Source organism: Dermochelys coriacea, chromosome 4, assembly GCF_009764565.3.
Source record: "Dermochelys coriacea isolate rDerCor1 chromosome 4, rDerCor1.pri.v4, whole genome shotgun sequence".
Classification (NCBI taxonomy): Eukaryota; Metazoa; Chordata; order Testudines; family Dermochelyidae; genus Dermochelys; species Dermochelys coriacea.
In genome coordinates this window covers 5,651,328-5,677,243 of record NC_050071.1, presented here as the reverse complement: position 1 = coordinate 5,677,243, position 25,916 = coordinate 5,651,328, and the positions used below count along the sequence as shown (strand labels likewise).

At 43.4% G+C, this 25,916-nt stretch overlaps 1 protein-coding gene across 1 annotated transcript in view; it reads right to left on the bottom strand.

Annotated features, from left to right (window-relative positions):
* ADGRL3 (adhesion G protein-coupled receptor L3) overlaps nt 1-20,031 on the bottom strand; it is a 682,597-nt gene extending 662,566 nt beyond the window's left edge. The window contains 1 exon segment of the mRNA XM_038399396.2: nt 19,748-20,031. The gene's annotated coding sequence lies outside the window, so the exon portion shown is untranslated.
* Between the last annotated feature and the right edge of the window lie 5,885 nt (nt 20,032-25,916).

The following is a 25,916-nucleotide window of genomic DNA, read 5'->3' as shown; positions in this document are numbered from 1 at the left end:
AACCACAGGGAAATGACTAAGCCAAACTGATTGCATTTAAACCCTTCAATTTAGTTTGCATGGAAGGACACAGTTTTAAGACTTTCTGATTTATACTTTAATCAAATAGCTACATTCTGAGACCTTAAGGCTCAGCTGTGAATGGTGTTATGCACCCACGAACGGGACTCAGGAGAGATAAAGCACCCCCCTAACTCTCTTGCACAGACTACCTGCACCAGAGGGGGCAAGAGAAGATTTAACATCTGCATGTGAGTGGCAAGTAGGCCAACAGGGTCGGGGAGCTGTCCCCTAGCTCCACGCATCAGCCAGTGCAGCTGAGCTGACGCACCGAGGGAAGTACCTGGGCCAGCCATAGGGCTGGAAAAGATAAATGCCCCTCTACCACCTCACCCCAGAATAAGGCAGGGAACCAGGAACCAGACTGAGTCACAATACGTCCCCCAGGTCCGGGGCAGCACAACAAATTGCTGCCCTTACTTGCGGCAAAGCCACAATTGAGCCCTTGGTTGCGGGGAGAGATGGGAATGGGAATATAGGAAAATGTTGCACTTCCACTCACCTAGCCTTTCTACCAAATGACTGTAGGTGACCCAGTCAGCCATGTTGTTTCCTAATGAATATTGCATGCCATGTGGAAAACTAAACCTCAAGCCACCCACACTGAGAATTCCACCCCCTTTTATTTCAATCAGAACACAAACATAAAAACATAGATCCTTTCTTGTCATCAGTTATAGTTTTGTATCTTGATCCAATCAGGTATCTTCTCTTTCAAGAACAATTTTCACACACGGGGGAGGGGGGGCGCGAAGATTTAAGTAAAATCTAAGACAAGGGAGGATTTCCACCCCCTCAGGAGAAATCTTCTTACATCCCAAATAAATGCACCTTATTCATTTATAGGGCCATCCCCATAATAATGCAATTACCTGTCATGGGAGAAAGACCCGCGTATCGTCTGGGGAACGTGAGCTATGTGTGATCTACATATTCCCAGAAGACTTTACTTGCAAGTTAGAACAGAAAGCATTGGTCATTTTCAATATTTAAAATTAAAAAAGGAATGTTTTAAAAAATGTTGAACTGGGACCAAATCCCAAAGGTCTTATGGAGTTTTTACACAGTCCCTCACCCAGGAAATTTCTAATGGAGACACTGGTTGTTTGCCTGGACAAGCACTGTATGAAAAGGGAGGTTCTGATCATACCTCTCAGTGTTAACACACCGATAACCCAGATCCAGCAGAGCACTTAAGAAAACATTTAGGTCCCAGTGAAGTCATGTGCGTTGCTGAATCAGGGCCAGCGTCAGGGTTCTCTTGTGTCATTCCCTCTGTCTTCTATTGGGGAGATAGGGTTCGTCTCCCTCCTTCCCTTCCACAACCTGTGAGAAAAATCAAAGGTCACACCCACAAACCCAGTGGCTATCCTGAGAGGTGTCTTGTACTGGGGGATCTGGTAGGGAGCACAAAGGCTGGCTGTACTAGCTTTCTAGGGAAGTCTCACCTGATGTGAACTTGTGGGACAGAGAAGGAAGGAAAACAGGACATTATCTGCATCTTTAGACACCTAACGACCTTTAAAAACCAAGCCCCATGTGTCCTGCCTGGAACCACTCCAGTTCACTCACTCTTCCATTCGTCCATCCCTCCCCAACATGAATTCCTGGACTCAGGGAGCACCCTCTGCAGTGTCCTAGGAAAGGGAAAATGTTGCTAGGGAACAGGTTGCCCCCTGCTTTCCAAGTGCAGAGGGGAAATGAGATCCACACACCAAGAGGACCCTCCGTGAGGTGATCAAAAGGCCCAAGTGGGACCTTTGTAAGGGGCTGTGAGAGTTGGTCCACAACTGAACAATCTCTGCCAAATCCCATTCCCACCCCCCAGCTACACTGTTGGGAATTAATACTTTATTATTATCTGTCATACAGTAGCCTCTTGGGCATCACCTGATATCGGGATCTCACTGTGGTAGGCACTGTAGAAACAGAAAGTGGGAGACAGTCCCTGCTCCAAAGCACTGAAGTGGACAAGATAGACAAAAGGTGAGAGGTGAAACAGACAGAGAGGTGAAGTGACTTGCCCAGGGTCACACAGCACATCAGTGGCAGAGTCAGGAACAGAACCCAGGTCTCCTGAATCTGAGTCCAGTTCCCTGCCAACTAAACATGCTGGCTCCAAGAACTCAATGGCGCGACTCCAGGAGCTGAATATGCCCCAATAAGTACGGCTTCCAGCACATGCAACAACAGCACTGTACTCTCAACCATCTTTTACAAGGCTATTACATGTATTTTCCACTTCGACATTACATTGCAGCACTGCTGTGGAGCCTCACACCTCCTGCCATTATGTGAATTAGAGCAGTGTTTCTCAACTACCCGTCCGTAGACTGACGCTGGTCTCTGAGATCTCCCTGACACAATTTAGGAAGGCAGCAAACCAGTTCCTGGTATCCAAAATACTGAGAAACACTGAATCAGACAACCAAAGCCACATGTTATTCCAATTGCTGTGGGTCTTATAAATTGTAGCCCAAACTCCATCAAGAGCTTGGTCTTTATTAGCCCATTCTCCATCATTCAACATGTCTATAAGCTATTGCCAAACAGATTATACAGATTTCAGAGTAGCAGCCGTGTTAGTCTGTATTCGCAAAAAGAAAAGGAGGACTTGTGGCACCTTAGAGACTAACAAATTTATTTAAGCATAAGCTTTCGTGAGCTTTAGCTCACTTCATCGGATGCATTCCTTATACAGTTATTCCATTTATATCCTGCAATCAGTAAGTAGGAAGCAAATTATATTATTCTGTTAACTATTTAATGTTTGCCACCAGACATTCAAGCCCCTTACTTCCCCAATAAGCCCAAAACACACTATTCATCTGAATGGAAGCCACAAAAAATAGCTGTGAAAAAAATCTGTCCTCTAGCATACAGCAAGAAGAAAATGAGCTAATAAATACTGACACAATGCTTCTTAGCACACAAAGTAACATTTTAGTAATGTTTGAAGTTAATATGTGCCATTTTGTTGTTATCTATGCACACTCAAAATGCCTTATCCTTTCCACACCACAAACTCTATGCAGTACAGGGTGAGATCAAAATCAATCTTCAGAACCATGAAAATTAAAAGCAACATGAACTATTTTAGTTTTGCCTACAACATTTTCTTATCTGTTATTTTCCCTCTTCTCTCTGGCCTAACTATAATCTTTCAACTACATGACAGACTTGTGAGATAAAAAGATTTCCTAACTTTCAAGTTACAGTAGAACCTCAGTTACACACACGGTGGGAATGGAGGCTGTTCATAACTCTGTTCAAAACGTTATGGGTGTTCTTTCAAAAGTTTATAACCGAACATTGACTTAATACAGCTTTGAAACTTTACTATGCAGAAGAAAAATGCTGTTTTTAACCATCTTAATTTAATTGAAACAAGCAGAGAAAGTTTCCTTACTATGTCAAATTATTTTTTTAAAACTTTCCCTTTTTTTTTTTTAGTAGTGTACGTTTAACATAGTACTGTACTTGCTTTTTTTTTTTCTTCCCATCTCTGCTACTCCCTGATTGCGTACTTCCAGTTCCAAATAGGTGTGTGATTGACCGGTCAATTCGTAACTCTGATGTTTGTATCTCTGAGGTTCTACTGTAATACCCTTACATTGGTGAGGCCTCATCTGGAGTACTGTGTCCAGTTCTGGGCCCCACACTACAAGAAGGATGTGGACAAATTGAAAAACATCCAGCGAAGGGCAACAAAAATGATTAGGGGACTGGAAAACATGACTTATGAAGAGAGGCTGAGGGAACTGGGATTGTTTAGTCTGCGGAAGAGAACAATGAGGGGGGATTTGATAGCTGCTTTCAACTCCTTGAAAGGGGGTTCCAAAGAGGATGGATCTAGACTGTTCTCAGTGGTAGCAGATGACAGAACGAGGAGTAATGGTCTCAAGTTGCATTGGGGGACGTTTAGGTTGGATATTAGGAAAAACTTTTTCACTAGGAGGTTGGTTAAACACTGGAATGAGTTACATAGAGAATCTCCTTCCTTAGAAGTTTTTAAGGTCAGGCTTGACAAAGTGCTGGCTGGGATGATTTAGTTGGGGATTGGACCTACTTTGAGCAGGGGGTGGGACTAGATGACCTCCTGAGGTCCCTTCCAACCCTGATATTCTATGATTCTATGAATACCTTTGAGAATCTAGACCTAAGCACTGAATAAACCTGTGGGACCAGCTTGTGGCTTTTCAATCAGTGGTCTGTTCCTGGAGATTGTGCAGAGGTGCACTGCCCCAGCAAGTAGGTACAACTACTCCAGGTGAAATGAAGCAGATGCAATGCTTTTAGAAAGCGGTTCATCTTCACAGAGCAACTTTTGCTCTGCTGCTTCCCTTAGGATAGCTTCCAACCCCTGACAGTTCCAAAACCCAGGGAAGAGCCCAGTGACCCAGTTGTATCCCACATGCCATTTCCTTCAGGCTCTGGGATCTTGCTGGTCCCTGTGATGAATGAGACCCTCCCCAATTCTGTATTTGGATCTTAGGGAGAGGGACATCTTTCCAACCTTTTTGCTCTTCCCCTCCCTGATTCCTGCAAGAGTCTTAGATGCTTAGCAAAGTATATGATTCTCCCTGCCTCCATGTAGGGCTCTGGGAATTCCCTCACCACCCCCAGCCTCTCTGCAATCTATCAATTTACTATTTAGAAATAAGTGTATTAATCTCACTTAGGGAGTGTCAAGATCAGCCCAACTCTGAAAGCTCTGCAGCTCCACCCAGAATAATGCAGGAGTGTGATCTCATTATTACGCTAGTGGAATTGCCCATCCACACAGAAGTACAATGGATTTCCTACAGAGTGCTGTCAAACAACCACGGTAAACAAATTGAAGGGGTGTGTGGGGAAGTAGTTCTAGTTACCTTGAGTGTCACTTATGACAACAGCATATTGAGTATACAGTCTTTAAAATACTGAGTCATGAAAAGGATGAGTTACGGTCTACACTTCCAAAAGTGAACAGTGATTCTAGATGCCTCTCATTTTGGCTGCCCAATTTGAGACACCTTAAAGGCATCTGATTTTTAGAAATGCTAAGCACCCACCTTCTGCAAAATCCAGTTCCTTTATGGTGTCTCAAGCTGGATACCCACAAAAACAAGGCATCCAGAATCACCAGTCACTTTAGAAAACATAGCCAAAGAGTGGAGCTTGCAAAAGCACCTAAGTGGCTTAGAAGCACAAGTAGTCCCATTTACTTTCAATGGGATCTGCACTCTAAATAACTCAGATGGTTTTGAAAATGCAGTCCTAAATTTTAGACTTTCTAGTCCAGTAAGGCCTCCTGTTTCCAATTACAGCAAACAGTACAGGCCTCTGCACTGCCGTTGTGTGCAAAATGCAAATCCACTCTTTGCAAGGACTTTGGCACTGTGAGACTAAGATACCTGATGTTCTGGATCATCCTTTAAGGATTGAAGATCAAATCCAGTAAGAATTGTGATGTGAGGGAAATTAGAAAAATTAATCCTTAAAGCCTGTTGATGGAATAATTTTACAAGTCAAAAGGCTCGTGCATTTACTTTTGGAGACAGTGAAGGGGCATGTAGACAGTCTGTCTACAGAGTTGATATTCTTTAGTTTTATTTAGCTATATAATAGACCAGTTAAACACTCCATTGTACATGTGTTACAACCAAGCTTTACAAAATCTGTCAAATTACAATCCTTGGAAAGCACTCCAGCCTAACAACTGTAACAGGCAATTTGAGAAGATACTCCCCAGGAATTAAAATTTAGTAAACATACATTTCAGCTAATTGCATTCTTGTTCTCGGTACACTGAAGGCACCATTTAGCCAAAGCATTTGTCGACCGAGTTTAGTTCCTTTATTTTAATGAACACTGAGCCTGTGTTAGGCTCAGTTGGTATATGGTCAGGATCAACGTGCAATGCTAATGGAGAAAGGATGTCTAATATTTCAAGTGTTTAAGTTACAACCAAGTCTATTTGGCAAAACTATTTTATCTGTTTTGCTCAGGCAAACAGACAGGTTTGAAACAGTTTCCATGGGAAGAACTGACTCTTAAATGGTCACATAGATCAGAGTATTAATTTTCCACTATTAATTACAACTTGCATGTCCAAACCTTCAGCTGGAAGTGGTCATTTTGCCAACAAGTTATATCATTAGTAACATCAATACAGTACTGCTGCTGCACGAACCACCTCACTTTTTAAAAGCAATATAGCTGCCCCCAACAACAGACTTCAACAGGACAATGCCAGTTGTAATTCAGAACAGAACCTCTCATTCCCAGTGCAGTCAGTGTCAAAACTTCATTTCAGGAGGACTGGCCCCTTATTTGCAGTTCCATGTCACCATTATCTGAAATCTTTGCATCAAGAATGTTTGTGTTTCTAAAAGTCATGTTCTAGCCCAGCCACAAGTTATCAGGCTGGATGCAGGAATCACTGGTAGAATTTGCTGGTCTGTGCAATGCTAGAGGTACCAGATGATCATAATGCTCTCTTAAAATCTATTAAGTCTCGGGAAGAAAAGCATCTTAGTTTTCAAACTTTCATGCTTCTAAGCTGAATCACATTGGGTAACGTTCTGCTTAAAACGATGGCAGTGACTGGGAAAAAGCAGAAAGGTACGCATTTGGTGGGAAAACTACTCTACTTACTAACAGTCATCTGAATACAGAGGTTGTGTCTGTTCCAGTCAAGGTAATTTCCCAGGGAACTATCTGTGGAATCCATGTACTGTGCACTTAGGGCATTTCAGAGAAACAAGAAGAGAGTTGAATATTTTCTAAAAGATATTGGTCTTCATCTGTTCAGAGAAAAATACATTCAAACATGCATAGCGTTTTAGAGCAATACTGTTGAATTACTTTCCAATGATTAGGATATGGCTAACCTCTTTGAGAAGTTAGTTATTCCTTCCAGAGGTTCCTGCTATGCAGTCAGTTTTGACTGGAAACTCAAAATGTTGTTTAAGGCACTAGCAGCAGCCAGACAGTTCACATTTTCCTTATTTCACTATCAGCAGCTATCGTTCCAAATGCTAAAGTTATCTTCATGCAGATTTCAAAAGGCCAGTGTTTATGCATGTAGATTCTGAAGGGCATTTGCTGGATGGCTGACACACACTGACAGCAAGCACATCTCCAGGAATGGAATGAGCAGGAAAGACTGCCTGAATAATTGATGTGCTTTTACTCTGCCCGATGGCCCAGTATTACATTGTTCACTCTCTTCAACTGCCTGTGGTTTCTAAATTAATTAGAAATCTTAATGTCATGGCCAACCAGTTAAAAAAAGGCACTGAATACAAATGATGGGAGTGGTATTAATGCCCTTGAGCGCTGGAAACACTTACTTTGGCCTGGTCATACAGAGAATAAAACATAGATGGGTTTCTGAATTCAGTATCTCGGAGTAATCCTGGCTTCTGAGGTTATAAGGTACCCTTATGCCAGATGTATGAGCCTCAAGAGTATTTTATGGGTGGGGGTTCAGCCCAAGTGGTCCATCATGACAGCTGCAGAAACACTACCCTGGAAGAACTCATGCACAGCAGTTGGGATTGCTCAACATGATGGAGAACAATGTAAATATACAAAACATACTTCAACCAAGCTGCCGTTATCTAGTACCAAAAAAAAAAAAAACAAAAAAAAAAGAAAATATATTGCACAAAATGTAAAAAACCCTGTTAAACCTAGTAGTTACTAAAAAGAAAAGGAGTACTTGTGGCACCTTAGAGACTAACAAATTTATTAGAGCATAAGCTTTCGTGAGCTACAGCTCACTTCATCGGATGCAGCATCCGATGAAGTGAGCTGTAGCTCACGAAAGCTTATGCTCTAATAAATTTGTTAGTCTCTAAGGTGCCACAAGTACTCCTTTTCTTTTTGCGAATACAGACTAACACGGCTGCTACTCTGAAACCTAGTAGTTACTGTATGCAAAGTTACTGTATGCACAGCCTACAGTTTATCCAGCCAAATGACTAGTCAGGAATCCTTCCACAGCTAAAATGAGCTGCTGACTACTTAATGCCTGATCTCAGAGAGAATGAGAGAGGCTAATAAATGTTACATATTCATCAAATAGACAAATATGACACTCAATTACTGTTTGTTTGCACCATGCATAGACTTATTTACTTACAATACTGTGCTGCTCCTGCTTAAATTCTAAATCAATAGTGTCTACAGCATTTCAGAAAACCAATGGGAATAATTCAGATGTTTGAGGATCTACAGTCACATCCCATTAAAGCACACAGTCTTTCCAAGTCCTTGGAAAGCATTTAGCCATGCTGTATTTTTGGGGCATTTTTTTAGTTTCTTATTTATCTGAAAACAGCAATAGAGTTTAAAATCTGATTTACAGCAACTGTAAGCATTCCAAAAACATAATAATAAAAATGAATGGTTTCACTGACATTAATTTAAATTTCTCAGCTAAGTTAGGGACTGTGACATTATTGACAGGAACTGGGACCGAATAGATCATTGTTGCAACCAAAGTCCTGTAGTGGCACCAAATCTCGTATAAAGGGGGTCAAAAAGGGTGTCTAAGACAAGGTTATGGTTATGCTATCTGTATATGTGTATCATTTCTGTAGTTCAAGTTATGAATATTGGCTCTATACTGTCTGTATTACAAACTTATGCTATGCTTCTGGGTGACACCCCAGACAAGTTAGTGTCAGCTCTGCCTAGCCTGCTTGATGGCCCATAGAGGACCATCAGATATACAACTGACCCAGAGAAGATACACCTTGTGACTCAGCAAGGTATGCAGGGACATGCCTCTGGACAGAATTTGAAGTTTTTTCTTGCCATGTGCCCCAATGCTTGTCTTTGGAACAAAGAAAGAGAGGCCACATGACAAAAGACTATAAAAGACTGCTGCAGCTCCTCCATCTTGTCTTCAATCCTGCTTCTTATCTCTGGAGGGACTTTGCTACAAACAGAAACTCTACACAAAGGACTGATGACCCATCCCAGCTGTGGATGTACTCCAGAGACTTGATTTGAACCTGCAGTTTATTCCATCACTGCTACAAGCCTGAACCAAGAACTTTGCCAGCACTGTATGTAATTGATTCCATTTAACCAATTCTAGCTCTTGTCTATATCTTTTTCCTTTATGAATAAACCTTTAGATTTTAGATTCTAAAGGATTGGCAACAGCGTGATTTGTGGGTAAGATCTGATTTATATATTGACCTGGGTCTGGGGCTTTGTCCTTTGGGATCGAGAGAACCTTTTTCTCTTTTACTGGGGTATTGGCTTTCATAACCATTTGTCCCTATAACGAGTGGTGATACTGGGAAACTGGAGTGTCTAAGGGAATTGCTTGTGTGACTTGTTGTTAGCCAGTGGGGTAAAACCCAAGTCCTCTCTGTCTTGCTGGTTTGGTTTGCCTTAGAGGTAGAAAAACCCCAGCCTTGGGCTGTAACTGTCCTGCTTTAAGCAATTTGTCCTGAACTGGCACTCTCAGTTGTGTCCCACCAAAGCCAGCATTGTTACAGGGACTAATATTTCACTTTCCTATAAAAGAGCACCAAGTAATCAAAATGTCAAGTAAAATACAATAGTGCAGCATAATCTCTCTCTTTGCCAACACACAGCACGTTATTGTAACCTGCAGGATATCTAGACTATAATTCTACAGGAGCCATTAATATCTTATTATTGTTCCCTTTTTTAAAAATTCAGGGACTTGCATGATTTTGGAAAAAATCAGATTGTGATTCTCCCTTTTTGACATGCATAATACAGCATGCACTCAGAACAATGAGTGTTCAAATCCTAATAGACAACTCTCCCCAATTACCATTTACAGATAACTAGTCTCCGAATTATCATTTCAGATAGAGAGAAAAAAGCAAGCTAGGCTGGATGACAGGGAGATCTCAAAGACAGAAGTTCTCATGGAGCTTTAAACAGCATTATAATTCCTAATGCAATTACCTGCTAAAAGAATTTCACCCATCATCATTAGCAAGGGAATTGAAATCTGTAAGAGCAGAAACTACAGAGGGTCATATTTCTGTGAAAAGACCAATACAGTTATATTTAAACACCTTTTGGAGGCTGAACGTTTGGTCCGTACATTTTCCCTGCATGTTTTCTTGCCAGGTATATATTTGATATTAAACGGCAAACACGGTACAGCATTAAAAAAGCCAATCACAGGACCTGAATCAGCCATGTGTGTCAGACTCAGATTTTAGATGATCATGATGGTCACTTCTGGACTTAGTCTGACCTCTCGCACATTGCAGACTACAGAACTTCACCCACCCACTCCTGTAATAGACCCCTAACCTCTGGCTGAGTTACTGAAGTCCTCAAATCATAATTTAAAGTCTTCAAGTTACAGACAATCCACCATTTACTCTAGTTTAAACCTGCAAGCAACCCCCCTCCCCACCCACCGGCAGATTCTCAGCCAATCTGACCTGGGGAAAAAATCCATCCTGATCCAAATATGGTGATCAGGTGGACTCTGACTACAAGCCCCACCAGCAAGACACATGAGAAAGAATTATCTGCAGTAATTCAGAACCCTCCCCATCTAGTGTCCCACCACCAGCTGTTGGAGATATTTGCTACTAGCAGTCACAGATAGGTCACATGCCATTGTAGGCAGTTTCTTCAGCCACTCCCTCCATAAATTTATCAAGCTCAGTTTTGACGCCAGTTAGGTTATTTGCCCCCATTTCTTCCCTTGGAAGGCTCTTCCAAATCTTCATCTAATTTCAATCCTAAACTTGTTGATGGCCAGTTATATCTATTTGTGCTTGTGTCCACATTGGTCCCTAGCTTAAATAACTAATCTCCTTCTCTGGTATTCATCCCTCTGGTATATGTATAGAGAACAATTACATCTCCTCTCAGCCTTCATTTGGTTAGGCTAAACAAGCCAAGCTCTTTGAGTCTTCTCTCTTAAGGGAGGTTTTCCATTCCTCTGATCATCCTACAGCTCTTCTCTGCACCTGTTCCAGTTTGAATTCATCTTTCTTAAACACGGAAGATGAAAATTGCACACAGTATTCTAGATGAGGTCTCACCAGTTCCTTGTATAATGGTACTAACACTTCCCTGTCTCTACTATAAATACCTTGCCTTATGCATCCAAGGATTGCATTAGCCTGTTTCACGGCCATATCACATTGGCAGCTCATAGTCGTTCTGTGATCAACCAATACACCTAGGTCCTTCTCTTCCTCTGTCACTTCCAACTGATACATCCCCAGCTTTTGGCAAAAATTCTTGTTAGCCATTAAGTGCATGACCTTGCACTGTTACATTTCATCCCATTTCTATTATTCCAGTTTTCAGGGTCGTCAAGATCTTCTTGTATGACATTCCAGTCCTCCTCCATATTGTCAATACCTCCCAACTTTGGTTTTTTTTCCACCAAATGCATCCGATGAAGTGAGCTGTAGCTCACGAAAGCTTATGCTCTAATAAATTTGTTAGTCTCTAAGGTGCCACAAGTACTCCTTTTCTTTTTCCCAACTTTGTGTCACCACAGAGTTTATTAGCAAACTCCCACTTATTGTGCCAAAGTAAGTAATGAAAATGATGACTGGTCCCAAGACTGATCCCCGAGGAACTCCACTAGTAACCTCCCTGCAGCCTGACAGTTCTCCTTTCAGTGTGACCCGTTGATGTCTCCCCTTTAACCAGCTCCTTATCCACCTTTCAATTCTCATATTAATCCTCACCTTCTAAATTAGCTAATAATTCCCTATGTGGAAATGTATCAAATGCCTTATTGAAATCCAGGTAGATTAGATCTACTGCATTTCTATTATCTAAAAATATTAGTTATTCTTCTCAAAGAAAGATGAAGTTGGTCTGGTATGATCTACCTTTTGACAAACCATGCTGTATTTTATCCCAATTACCACTTACCTCTATGTCCCTAACTACTTTCTCTTTCAAAATTTGTTCCATAACCTTCTATACAACTGAGATCAAACTAACAGGCCTGTAGCTTTCCGGATTACTTTTTGCCTTTTCTTAAAAATTCTTGCTATTGGGCTTGCAATTTCATATGCTGGTTCCTTTAATATTCTTGGATGGAGATTATCCAGGTCGCCCGATTTGGTCCCCTTAAAATGCTTCAGTTTGACTTCCAGGTCAGATTTGGTAATTTCCATAGCCTCATTTCCATTTGCCATCCTGCCACTACCTCTACCTTCTTCATCGCCCATATTAAAAACTGAGACAGTATTAATTTAGGTGTTAGGCCATGCCTACATTATCTTTACTCTCCACCTCATCCTCAATGCTTAGCGGTTCAACTTCTTCTTTCCTTGTTTTCTCTTTATTCATATAGCTGTAGAAACTTTTACTATTGGTTTTAAATTCCTTTGAAAGGTCCAACTCTGCTTGGCTTTTGGCAGTTCTCACTTCTCCCCTACGCTTTCTGACCTCCAAGGGGTATCTTCCTTGCTGATCCATCCCATTTTCCATTCCTGCTTTCTCTTAATAACCTGTTTGAGATGCTGTGATGGAATACACCCCTGTATTCACACCCTACACACTACGAAAATAACCTTTACACAAACTATGCCTTATAAGGTACCATTTGAAAATACGTTGGATTAATAACATCGTGGCAAAGTGCACATAGCACCATAATATGTTTCAGAGTAGCAGCCGTGTTAGTCTGTATTCGCAAAAAGAAAAGGAGTACTTGTGGCACCTTAGAGACTAACAAATTTATTAGAGCATAAGCTTTCGTGAGCTACAGCTCACTTCATCGGATGCATTTGGTGGAAAAAACAGAGGAGAGATTTATATACACACACACAGAGAACATGAAACAATGGGTTTATCATACACACTGTAAGGAGAGTGATCACTTAAGATAAGCCATCACCAACAGCGGGGAGGGGGAAGGAGGAAAACCTTTCATGGTGACAAGCAGGTAGGCTAATTCCAGCAGTTAACAAGAATATCAGAGGAACAGTGGGGGGTGGGGTGGGAGGGAGAAATACCATGGGGAAATAGTTTTACTTTGTGTAATGACTCATCCATTCCCAGTCTCTATTCAAGCCTAAGTTAATTGTATCCAGTTTGCAAATTAATTCCAATTCAGCAGTCTCTCGTTGGAGTCTGTTTTTGAAGCTTTTTTGTTGAAGGATAGCCACTCTTAGGTCTGTGATCGAGTGACCAGAGAGATTGAAGTGTTCTCCAACTGGTTTTTGAATGTTATAATTCTTGACATCTGATTTGTGTCCATTCATTCTTTTACGTAGAGACTGTCCAGTTTGGCCAATGTACATGGCAGAGGGGCATGCTGGCACATGATGGCATATATCACATTGGTAGATGCGCAGGTGAACGAGCCTCTGATAGTGTGGCTGATGTGATTAGGCCCTATGATGGTATCCCCTGAATAGATATGTGGACAGAGTTGGCAACGGGCTTTGTTGCAAGGATAGGTTCCTGGGTTAGTGGTTCTGTTGTGTGTGGTGTGTGGTTGCTGGTGAGTATTTGCTTCAGGTTGGGGGGCTGTCTGTATGCAAGGACAGGCCTGTCTCCCAAGATCTGAGAGAGCGATGGCTCGTCCTTCAGGATAGGTTGTAGATCCTTGATGATGCGTTGGAGGGGTTTTAGTTGGGGGCTGAAGGTGATGGCTAGTGGCGTTCTGTTGTTTTCTTTGTTGGGCCTGTCCTCTAGTAGGTGACTTCTGGGTACTCTTCTGGCTCTGTCAATCTGTTTCTTCACTTCAGCAGGTGGGTATTGTAGTTGTAGGAATGCATGATAGAGATCTTGTAGTTGTTTGTCTCTGTCTGAGGGGTTGGAGCAAATGCGGTTATATCGTAGCGCTTGGCTGTAGACAATGGATCGAGTGGCACCCTGACAGCAGGATTGTCTGGCTATGTAGACTCCCTCCTCAGGCCCTTCGTTACCAGCACTCCCAGCTATCTTCGAGACACCACCGATTTCCTGAGGAAACTACAATCCATTGGTGATCTTCCAGAAAACCCATCCTGGCCACTATGGATGTAGAAGCCCTCTACACCAACATTCCACACAAAGATGGACTACAAGCCGTCAGGAACAGTATCCCCGATACTGTCACGGCTAACCTGGTGGCTGAACTTGTGACTTTGTCCTGACCCATAACTATTTCACATTTGGGGACAATGTATACCTTCAAATCAGCGGCACTGCGATGGGTACCCGCATGGCCCCACAGTATGCCAACATTTTTGTGGCTGACTTAGAACAACGCTTCCTCTCTCGTCCCCTAATGCCCCTACTCTACTTGCGCTACATTGATGACATCTTCATCATCTGGACCCATGGAAAGAAGCTCTTGAGGAATTCCACCATGATTTCAACAATTTCCATCCCACCATCAACCTCAGCCTGGACCAGTCCACACAAGAGATCCACTTCCTGGACACTACGGTGCTAATAAGCGATGGTCACATAACCACACCCTATATCGGAAACCTACTGACCGCTATTCCTACCTACATGCCTCTAGCTTTCATCCAGATCATACCACTCGATCCATTGTCTACAGCCAAGCGCTACGATATCCGCATTTGCTCCAACCCCTCAGACAGAGACAAACACCTACAAGATCTCTATCATGCATTCCTACAACTACAATACCCACTGCTGCGTGAAGAAACAGATTGACAGAGCCAGAAGAGTCCCAGAAGTCACCTACTACAGGACAGGCCCAAGAAAGAAAACAACAGAACGCCACTAGCCATCACCTTCAGCCCCCAACTAAAACCTCTCCAACGCATCATCAAGGATCTACAACCTATCCTGAAGGACGAGCCATCGCTCTCTCAGATCTTGGGAGACAGGCCTGTCCTTGCATACAGACAGCCCCCCAACCTGAAGCAAATACTCACCAGCAACCACACCCACCACAACAACAAACCACTACCCAGGAACCTATCCTTGCACACAAGCCTGTTGCCAACTGTCTGTACATATCTATTCAGGGGATACCATCATAGGCCTAATCACATCAGCCACACTATCAGAGCTCATTCACCTGCGCATCTACCAATGTGTATATGCCTCTGTGCCAGCAATGCCCCTCTGCCATGTACATCTGGCCAAACTGGACAGTCTCTACGTAAAAGAATGAATGGACACAAATCAGACGTCAAGAATTATAACATTCAAAAACCAGTTGAGACACTTCAATCTCTCTGGTCACATCGATCACAGACCTAAGTGGCTATACTTCACAAAAAAGCTTCAAAACAGACTCCAACGAGAGACTGCTGAATTGGAATTAATTTGCAAACTGGATACAATTAACTTAGGCTTGATAAGAGACTGGGAATGGATGAGTCATTACACAAAGTAAAAACTATTTCCCATGGTATTTCTCCTCCCACCCCACCCCCCACTGTTCCTCTATATTCTTGTTAACTGCTGAATTAGCCTACCTGCTTGTCACCATGAAGGTTTTCCTCCTTCCCCCCCCCCGCTGTTGGTGATGGCTTATCTTAAGTGATCACTCTCCTTACAGTGTGTATGATAAAACCCATTGTTTTATGTTTCTGTGTGTGTGTATATAAATCTCTCCTCTGTTTTTTCCACCAAATGCATCCGATGAAGTGAGCTGTAGCTCACGAAAGCATATGCTCTAATAAATTTGTTAGTCTCTAAGGTGCCACAAGTACTTCCTTTTTCTTTTCACCATAATGTGTGAAGTTATAAACAAACTGAGATCATGACTAAAAGTATGTTTTTCAAATAAGTCTGGGGATTGGCGAAACCAGTTCCTTGAATATAAGGTCAAGAAGACACTCAGCCAGGTGTAAACTAGGCTGATGGACCATTACCTGCGAAGTGTCCATTCTTTGGCAGGAAAAAGAGGCAGGGCAAAAATCTACATCTTAGCAAGAAACAGCATGGAATTTCCTTCCACACAGACATTCTGTTGCCTTGCTCGCAGTTGGAAATGTTTTTCAAGAGGGGGACAAACTATAAAAGCAGGGGGAAACATCCAAGCCCACCCCCTCTCTCTCCTTGCCCATCGCATTCACGTCCATCTAACAGACAAAGGAAGGCAGCCATTGGACTCTGGGGGAGGTCCTGATCTAGAGTTTGGTCATTAAGACTGCTGAAAGCATGGGGTGAGAAAACTGTTTGAATCTAAATGTAGTTTGTTAATGTAGGCAGCAGTGGTTTTCTCTTTATTTTCCTTGTAACCATTTCTGACTTTTATGCCTCATTACTTGTATTCACTTAAATCTCTCTCTCTCTCTCTAGCTAATAAAGTTGTTTTCTCTAATCCAGTGTGCTCAGCTCAAGGTCTGGTAACTCCATGTGGGATAACATGTTCTGTGCATATTTTCCGTTAAAGTAATAAGCACTCAGCGTATTTGCAGTATCCATGAGAGGACGGGCAGTAAGGACATATGTTTCTGGGGGAACATGTGGGACTGGGAGTGTTTGCTGGGGTCACCGCTGTGGCAAGTCTGTAAGGCTGATGAGAGCCAAGGTGTGGCTGGCTGGCTGCAGCACACACACAAGACATAGCTGGAAGTGACTTGCATGCTGGAGGCCGTTTGTGAGCAGCAAGGCATTGTAAAGGGAAGGCCAACCAACAGGGCAGGCGTGACACAGCTACTCAGTAGTCTGGATTGTGCCCTGGTATGTCACAGATGCTTGCTCATCCAGGCTGGTCTGCAACCCTCCCCGATGAATTCCTCCCCTCTCCCCCCCTTCTTGGGATGCAGGCTTCAGGAATTCTGACAAAGTAATTTCAAATCTCCTCCACATTCAGATCCTTGAGTTCTTCAGTCCAATCTACTCCCCTAAGTCCCTGATTTTTTGTTTGCCCTTTTCAAATCAAAGAACCTGGTTGCAGACTTATTTTTCTTCATCCTTCCATTTAGTTTAGACTGAACTAGCTCATGATCATGTGAACCAAGGTTGTCCTATCTGTTAGCATTATTGGTACTGGCACTATCTTTCTTCTTAATGTCCGTTCTCATATCCTCTGCTGTTCCTTTCTCCATTGATGCATCCTCTCTTTCTTGATTTCCCATCTGTCTCCCCTGAACTCCTAGTTTTAAGTTCTTTTAATCAGTTATGCCAGCCTCCATCCTAGAAGTCTATCAGAACAGTCCTCTGTCTGTGAATGCCTCCCAGTGGTCAAACATCCCAAAGCCCTCTTTATAACATCACTGCCTGAGCTGTCTGTTGATAATCATAATTTTCGTCTCACCTTCATTCTCCTCCTCTAGGGACAGGTAAAATTCCACTGAAGATCACCTGGGCCTCCAATTCCTTAAGCATCTTCCCCAGTCTAGCACAGTCTCCCCTGATGCCTTCCAGCAGGAATTTAGCAGTACCATGTGTACCTATGTGAAGGGCAATAATTGGATTCCTTCCTGCTACCATTAGGATCCGCTTCAGACTCAGGTCCACATCCTGTATCTTAGCTCCCAGCAGAGAGCACACCCATCTGTTATCCAGATCAGCTCTGGTGATAGGTCTGTCCGTTCTTCTTAGTAAGGAGTCCCCAGTGATGTAGACTTGCCTCTTCTGGGGTTCATGTGATTCTCCGGCCTTCCTCCTCCTGTTCTTTCTGGCTCCAAGTCCTCTTCTCTTTTTGTTCTTCCTTGCAATCTTCTGAGAGTTATTCTCTATCCTCCAGGGGCTCCAAACTCTGTCTATCTCCATTACTTCATCCCCTCTTTTGTAGGGCTGTCCACTCTTCTCTTCTTCCTTGCCCTCCCACCTCTGTGACTGCCTGCTGCATGCCTTCATTATCCAACTCACAAACCAATAACTGAGCTCTATTTCTCCTTCACTAGCCGGTCTTGACCTCTGCCTAGTTCTTCCAGCCACATGCTTCCATTGGCCATATTCCTCTGACAGTTCTCCAGTCCATAGTTTCCACCTGCATCTCCAGACTTGGGATATTCTCTTCCATAAGCTCTATCAGTCAGCAGTTCATACAAATAAACAAAGCTCTTTTCGCTGTTACAGGATAATGTACATCCCACAGCTTCCACATCCGGTTATCTTCATTGTCTCTTCCATTCCTTGGGTCACAACCACCGCTGCCTCTGTATCTGTCATAGTTTTCCTGCCTAAACTCCTGGCAAGAGAAAAACTAATCCACACACAAAACAAAACCACACCACCACACCCCTTCCCCAAACTCCCCTTGCAAACTCCCTCTCAAACTCTCCTGTTTTCAGCTCTGTTACTAGCTGGCTTCTTTATGGGTGCCCTAATCAAGGAAGCCCACCCACTATTCAGGGCTCTGCTGTGATCAAAGGCTCTGCTTCTCTCACAGCACACTGCCCTCTACCAGCCTTTCCTGATGAATGAGGAGCTAGATCTAATTCTAGACAAGAAATATATACATTTCTAAAGCATGCACATGCCTACATAAAAGATATCCTTGTAATATTGTAGTCTATTTATTTTAGCTGTCTTTGTTTATTCATCACTATTGAAGTGCATTGTGCTAATTTATCAAGGATGCAGCAATGCAGATGTAAACAATTTAAGTCATCACTCCACTGCATTTTTCAAAAAAGAGCAGTGAAATAATATCCCATAAGAATCACTTAAATGTTTCTGCAGGCTCTTTCCTGATCTTCATGTAATTTCCTCTCCTTAGGTTCTTTGCATTTTGGTTACATTTTCTGGCGGGTTAGTTCTTAAAGTTTGTTTATTTATATTAAAAACATCCCACACGTACAATCTATTTATTTCCTTTCACTTTAAACTCTATGGCATCTCCGATTTCTCCCCACTTTGAAACTATAATTTGACGAATGAGTTTAACAACCTAAGTGAAAGACTGGGCCCAGCACTGTATAAATCCAATCCGATTACCAGACTGTACAAATGCATCATCCCCTTCATACATACATGCTGTCAGAATGTTCTATGTACCCTGGTATATAATACATACTTCCAAACTTTGGGACCCATTCCCACCCCTACATCCTGGCATAGAGGGAGTCTGCACCCCTGGTTCCAGGCCTTGGAATCACAAGAGGAAGGAATGCCTTCCCCATCCAATGGAAGCCAGCCATGGGTGACTTGACCTCTGCAGAGCTCGCACAGGTAAGGTGAGGAAGCCAATCAGGTGAGGAAACCCTCCCAAGCTTGCAGAGCAGCTTAGCAAAGAAACTAGAGATTGAGGCTATGGTGACATACATGGGTTCCCCTTCTACTCTTTGCAATCCCTTCATTCAGGACCTGCCCTGAGCAGTACAGCTCATGCAAGCGGGATGACCACCATTTTGTTTGATGCTGGAGATTGAACCAGGGACCTCCACACTTGCCCAAAGCTATACAAGTATACTAAATAGCTATCCCAGGTAAACAAAGCAAAAGTAGATGATTGCACAGCCTTTTACATTGGAGCGTACGAGCACCAGTTTTTCTCTCTCACCTCTTTAACCCACAGGCATGCTGCATCATTCCACAGTGTGACATCTTTTTATTTCATCCACATCTTATTTTGTTACTTTCATTCCCATATAGCTCTTATGGAAAGGAGCACTATAAAGAAATATGACTGCGCCTATGAAATTAAATTATCTAATACCATAAGTAATGACAGTATTGCTATAGATTTGCACAGTGTGACATATTGAACAGTTATCTATACCAGTGCTTCAAACATTTTGCAACAGCTAACAAACAAGGCTAGACTCTATGAACTAATAATTACCTTATCTTGTTCTTCAGTTGCTAAAAATCCATACGCAATTTTTTGCAAATTACTGAAATCAGCATTTCTGGAAGAAGACGAAAAAAAGAAGAAAAAAATTAGGTTCATTTACACTTGCCTCTGAGGACTTATTACACAGCTAAGAAAATGTTTTTCTAATACATGTTCACAACATATATCAATGAGCACAGTGTTTCCGGGATATATAGATCTGGTTTATTAAGGACTATGTGCATTTATAATGTGAATATTTGTATAGCATATCTTTTTACAGGAAAGCAATAATGGTGCATATCTCCCCCAAATTAAAGAAAATACTGACAGCTCAATGATAATAAGAAAGAAAAGAACACTGGCAAAGAAAGGGCTACGTACTTACGTTATATATCAGAAATATTTTTGTATTTATATAATTCTAAGGTGCAAGCTTATATCTACTGTTCCATTCAAGAGCTGCAGGAATAAGTTCTTATGCCTCAGTTTTCTTTCCTAATTTATTTACACCTCTGTTACATTTTGATAACGTACAGGGGAGGGGACAGTGACTTATTTCATTTATGAGTCACACATTAAAATGACAAAAACAAATTAAAACCGTTAAGTCCCAGTAAGATGGAATCCAGTGTTAATGAAGTCGAAGTCATTGCCAAGGAATCACCTAAAGCAGCAGTTCTCGAAATCTTTCATAATATGAACTATTTAATTGGAAAGAGATTTCTTCTGAGTCATCTCCTCTACCAGACTCCAAGTACTCTGCTATGTGCTTATCAATAAATTTCCTTCTACACACTGTCGGATCTGCAAACCGGAGATGGTCCAAGCAGAGATGGATTAAGGTTTCCTGGGGCCCTGAGCCAGAGCAAGTGGGGGGACCCTCCCAACCCCTTCCACCTGTGGTTCTGCCCCCTCTGCATGTGACCCCGCCCATGGCCCCACTCTTTTCTGCCCCTTCCCCAGAGCCCCGCCCCAGTCGCACCCAAGGTCCCTTCTCCCCCACACTGCAGCCCCAAGACCAGAGAGCGCTCTGTCCCTCCGCCACATCCCCTGGCCACAGCGGGAGAGACAGCTCCCCAGCACTGAGGCTGCGGCTGATAGCAAGAGCGCCTCCATTCCCAGGGCCACAGCAGGAGTCTCATTGCTGGGTCTTCCCCTGCCGCCCACCAGCTTCTGCCAGGGACAGTGTGGGGGTGTTGGGGGCTTCCCCTGTGGCCAGCCGGCTTCTGTAAGGGTCAGGGTCTGGAGGAATGGGGGGCTTCCCCCACCCACTGGTGGGGAGCGGGGTTGGATGCGCGGGGGGCTTCCCCTGCCTGACCACCAAGGAGCACGGTCGGGGAGAGGGGGTTCCACTCGCTGCTGCTGTCTGGAAGTTGGGTCAGGGTGCGAGGGCTTCCCCAGCCCACCCGGGACTCCGGGGGGCCCGAGTTGGCAAAGGGCACAGGCCCTGTAGCTAATCCACCACTGGGTCCAAGGACCATGGGTTCAGACCAAAAATGGAGCCAAAAGTGGAATTCTAGCCCCACTGACTTCCCTGGGCCAAGATTTCACCACTGGAGTGAGACATATCCAGGAACTAGAGGCTCTTTCCTTTGAATGATGCCCATGAGCCCTATTCTGAATAGGGATATCCGTCCACAATGAGGATCCCACTGAATAAAATGATTAGCAACAATGTTGAACCTTGGTCAGTTAATGGAGCATATATAGGTGGCATGGGTGAAATCCTGGCCCAGCTGAAGCCAATGGGAGTTGTGTCCTTGACTTTAGCAAAGCCAGGATTTCAACCCAACTCTTCATATGCTTCTGCTCCTTGGCCCTGCGCAACGAGGTGGGTCTTGCAGGTAGCCTAGGACTCTGGCTGACTTGGTCAGATGTACAGAAAGGCTAAAGGGCCGGCAGTCGAAGCTGAAGATGCTGAGCACTTTTGAAAAATCAGGCAAATTTATCTAGGAACCTAAGTGTGGACTTAGCCTCACAGACTATAAGGGGTGGGAAGGGCCTCAAGAGGGCATCTAGTCCAACCCCCTGCTCAGAGCAGGACCAACCCCCAATTTTTGCCCCCAGGATCCCTAATGGCCCCCCTCAAGGATTGAACTCACAACCCTGGGTTTAGCAGGCCAATGCTCAAATCACTGAGCTACCCCTCCCCAGCCTATATATCATGGTTCATGGCTGACCGGGCACGCCCCCTTGTAGGCGGATGTGGTGTTGCAGGTGAGCGCTTACTTCACTTTTTCCTCACCCAGGGTTTCACCAAGTCCAGGACAGATTGCTAGATGCTAAAGAACACTCCTTTATGGTCGGGTCCCATTTCATAATAGAAAGCCAATGCAGAACATGAACCAAGCGTTCGTCCCCCAACATCTCAGCTGGGTTACCAGGTCGATCTTAGCCCATCTGTCTCTCATCTGAGTCCAGTGCTCGCTCTAACCACACTCTTCCCCAGGGGATGTCTCGGGTAGTGCTCTCTGCCCCGGCTGGTAGGCCTCTTGCCTCTGCCAGAGTAGGATCCTTCTCAGGGGTTAGGGGGTCCACCCTCTGTGACTCCTACTCCAGGGAAAGCGGGTGATCCTTGCCAGTCTCTGGTCAGTGCCTGGGGGACCCATGGCTGAAACCAGACACTCTTGGATACAGAGCTAGATTTACCACATGCCTAGGTACAGCATTTTCAGTGCTCCCTACCCTTGCCTACAGCGGTCTCTCACACCACACACCGTTTTAGAGAGGTAAGGCACTCATAGGCATGTGTCTACTGTGCCTAATGGAAATCTGGCCCTTGGATTATCTGCCAACTGCTGCCCCCCATTTAGGAGGCTCTCATCTTACACACTCCCCATTCTGGTGGGTTCCACAGAGAGCTCACCCTCTAGGCTCCCAGCTCAGCCCTCTGGCGAAGACGTCTCCTGGGAGCTCCTCTCCACAGGAGCGTCCTGCCTCCCTTAGGAGTTTCCCACTAACTGAGCCTTGGGGAACCTTTATTAGGTCCAGATGCTCATTTACTAATCAACCACCTGGGAAAGTCAGTTACCCCCAGATGGGGCCATCGTAAGACAGTCACGGGCAGACTGAGCCCTAACACCCCATCGCTGCCCATGGCCACTAACCTTCAGGCTGCTGGTTTTTTAAAGTTTGTCCATAGCGTACAAGTACACGTGAACAGGAATAATTCATGTGAACTTTTATAAGGGGTCTGATCCTACATTCATTCAGCAAAAGCCAACAACAGAGTTTTAGCCAACAAAAAGAATTGTGTACTTGGTCTCAAGGTAAAGTTATTACCATTTTACCCTGCACATGAAAGAACCCGATGCTAACTGCTTCCGGTCTTGGAATTTGATTCAAAGTGGATGATTTTGAGAAGGAAATATGGTTTTACAAGTGCAGAATAGACTATGCAACACCTCAAGAGGAACATCCAACATGCTTTATTTCTAGAAAAAGTGTGATTTAGTTAGACTACGGCAGTTATATATTATAGCAGCCACTACACTATGCTTCAGAAAACCACTGGAGAATAACTTTTATCTGACTGCAGCACTATATGGCAGAAACAATGGTTTGCCATAATAGTCTCAAGAAGTTAATATTAGTTTGCCTCCCAATTACCTGGCAACAATTTGTCAAATAAAATTCAAACAGGCTCTTAATTTCATTTACAACACCCCTGATTGTACATTTCCCTGTATATAAAATTGTACAGGTAGCACAATGTACAGGATTTATGGCTCTGTTGTGTCAGTTTCCCATTCAGTGCATGTTCCCCTCACCCCCATGCATCTTCTTTTATAACACTAGAGTGCTGGCTTCAGAATACTCTTCCCCACAAATTCCAGATGCATAACCTTGAGCTGGCCTTTGCACAGTATTCACATGCTGATTTCAAAATGTAGTTTGGGGATTCCTTTTGTTATTTTAATCACACAAGGAACCAACAAAATGGATGCGTGCTGGACAGACTTTGCAAAGTATTTGGCAGGGCAGAGGAACTGCTTGGATTCATCTGATGCCCTAACTCATGGAAAGTATGCGATATCCCACCCTGTTCTCCTCAGGATACAGTTTAAATACAGCAGGTGTAGTTTTAACGCTGACTCTCGTTAACATAAAAAGGAGTTGCATTTAATTCCCCACACAGACTGGAAGTTCCTTCTCATTCCATCCCACTCAAGATAGCCACTCCCCAAGTCTTAGTTCCCCACCTCCGCACTGTCCAGTGTGTTCTCAGAAACCATTTGTTGTTTCTAACTCAGTTGTTTGCAGCCTGACACAAAAGATTCCAGGTGCATCTTGGAACTTTGACAAGCGGCAATCACCAGGACTCTTTGATGAAGAGCCATGTTAAGTGGGAATCTTGTCTCTCTCACTCCATCCCACATTGCACGGTGGGGGAACAATCTAAATAATCTACACTCAGGCCACAACTGCAAAGATTAATGCTAAATGGATAGCACAGCTGCATCAACGCAGTCAACTCCTGTTAATGGTCTTGCTGGTTCTCTAAAGGTTCATGTCTCCATATTCTCTGCTACTGGGACTAAATGCTTTGTGTAAATGGAGTAAGGGCACCACACAGCCTCTACATGTGCCAAGGTGAAGACAATCTAAAACTATTGTGGCTTCCTAACTTTCACACCACCCCAGACGGTATGATTGGAACAAGCAATGATAAATGTCATCTACTTTACCAATTCAACAAAATATAGATGATGTAGGCATAGGTTGTTTTATTCCACCAATGCTGCAAAACAAAAGACTACTGAACATTCACACTAATGCTAGGAGACCCACTGGCCTAAACTTCCAAAAGTGAGTCTCAATTTTGGGTGCCCAACTTCTGACACCTTAAAGGTGCCAAGCACCCAATCGCTAATAATGAAAGCCTTAAATGTGCCTTAAATTAGATGCCCCCCCCAAAAAAATCACACTTCAAAATTGAGGTTGTTGAGAGTTTTGTAAATTAATAAGTTAACTCAGTGAATGAGGAGCACGAGGCTAATGTTCTACAAAATGCATGGTTTCAGTTTATCTGGTGTGTTAGTTTAGTTTTAACTGGCGAGATGTTACAATATTTAGCATGGTTCCTACATATGGTAGATTGCTGCCCACAACAAAAAACCACCAAAGTTATCACCAAGTCTCAGCCAAGAGAAACGACAGCCACTCAGTCTCAAGAACAACTAGATCCAGGTCATGGCGAAAACCAATCATGGGATACTGTAGGAAGTTTCCATTGTCACTTCCCTTGCTGTACCAGTCCTGTGGATCACGATATGAACTTCAGCCTGCTAGAATTACATTAACAAACATGTTTTTCAAACCACAAATATTACCATCCTCCACTATGGAACTATTGATGACTGCTATTAAAGTAACAATTATTAGCAGCATTACAGTAGCCCCAGAAGGTTCAACAGAGATCAGAGCTTTTTGGTCTCAAAAAAACAAACAAACAAACAAACAAAAAAACCAACCAACCAACAAAAAACCTCAAGGAGCTTACAATCTAAATAGATAAGATATGCAAAAGGTGGGAGGGGAAATAATGTATAGAGAGGGGGGTTTTCACTTGCTAAAGTTCACACAGCAGATCTACAGCAGACTCAAGAATAAACCAGCATCTCCCAAATGCAGCTCCTAGCCACTAGGTCATGCTGCATCTCCAGTAATAAGCTGGTCAATACTAATCAACGTGATTTATCAAATGCAAGTGAAGATCAAACAATTCATACTGTACCTAGCTCTCAGATGCAGCAACACGAATGAAACATGGTTGATACAGTTACACCAAGGGTCAAATTTTCAAGAATATTCAGCTGCCGTATTTGAGGCTCGACTTACACCAGATCTCAGCTCCCATTTAGGTGGGACTAGCACGGGTCCCCACATAGGTTGGGTGTAGGGCCACAGATGTTCTCAATTCAGCCCTGCCAATACAAGCTGGATCAAGCGCTAAAACAGGATGCTGTGATGGCGTCAGTAAGTCTACTTCTCACACTTCTTATGCATGAATTTGTGCAACACTCCTGTAAAGAAAAACGACTCCTCTCTCCACATGGACACTGCTACCCCTGCCCTTTTCTTTTATCTTCCAAAAGAATGGTTTCACACTTGCTGGGTACATTAGACACACATCGATCTCCTTAGCTCTTTCTTCTTCAATTGCCACTTTCCA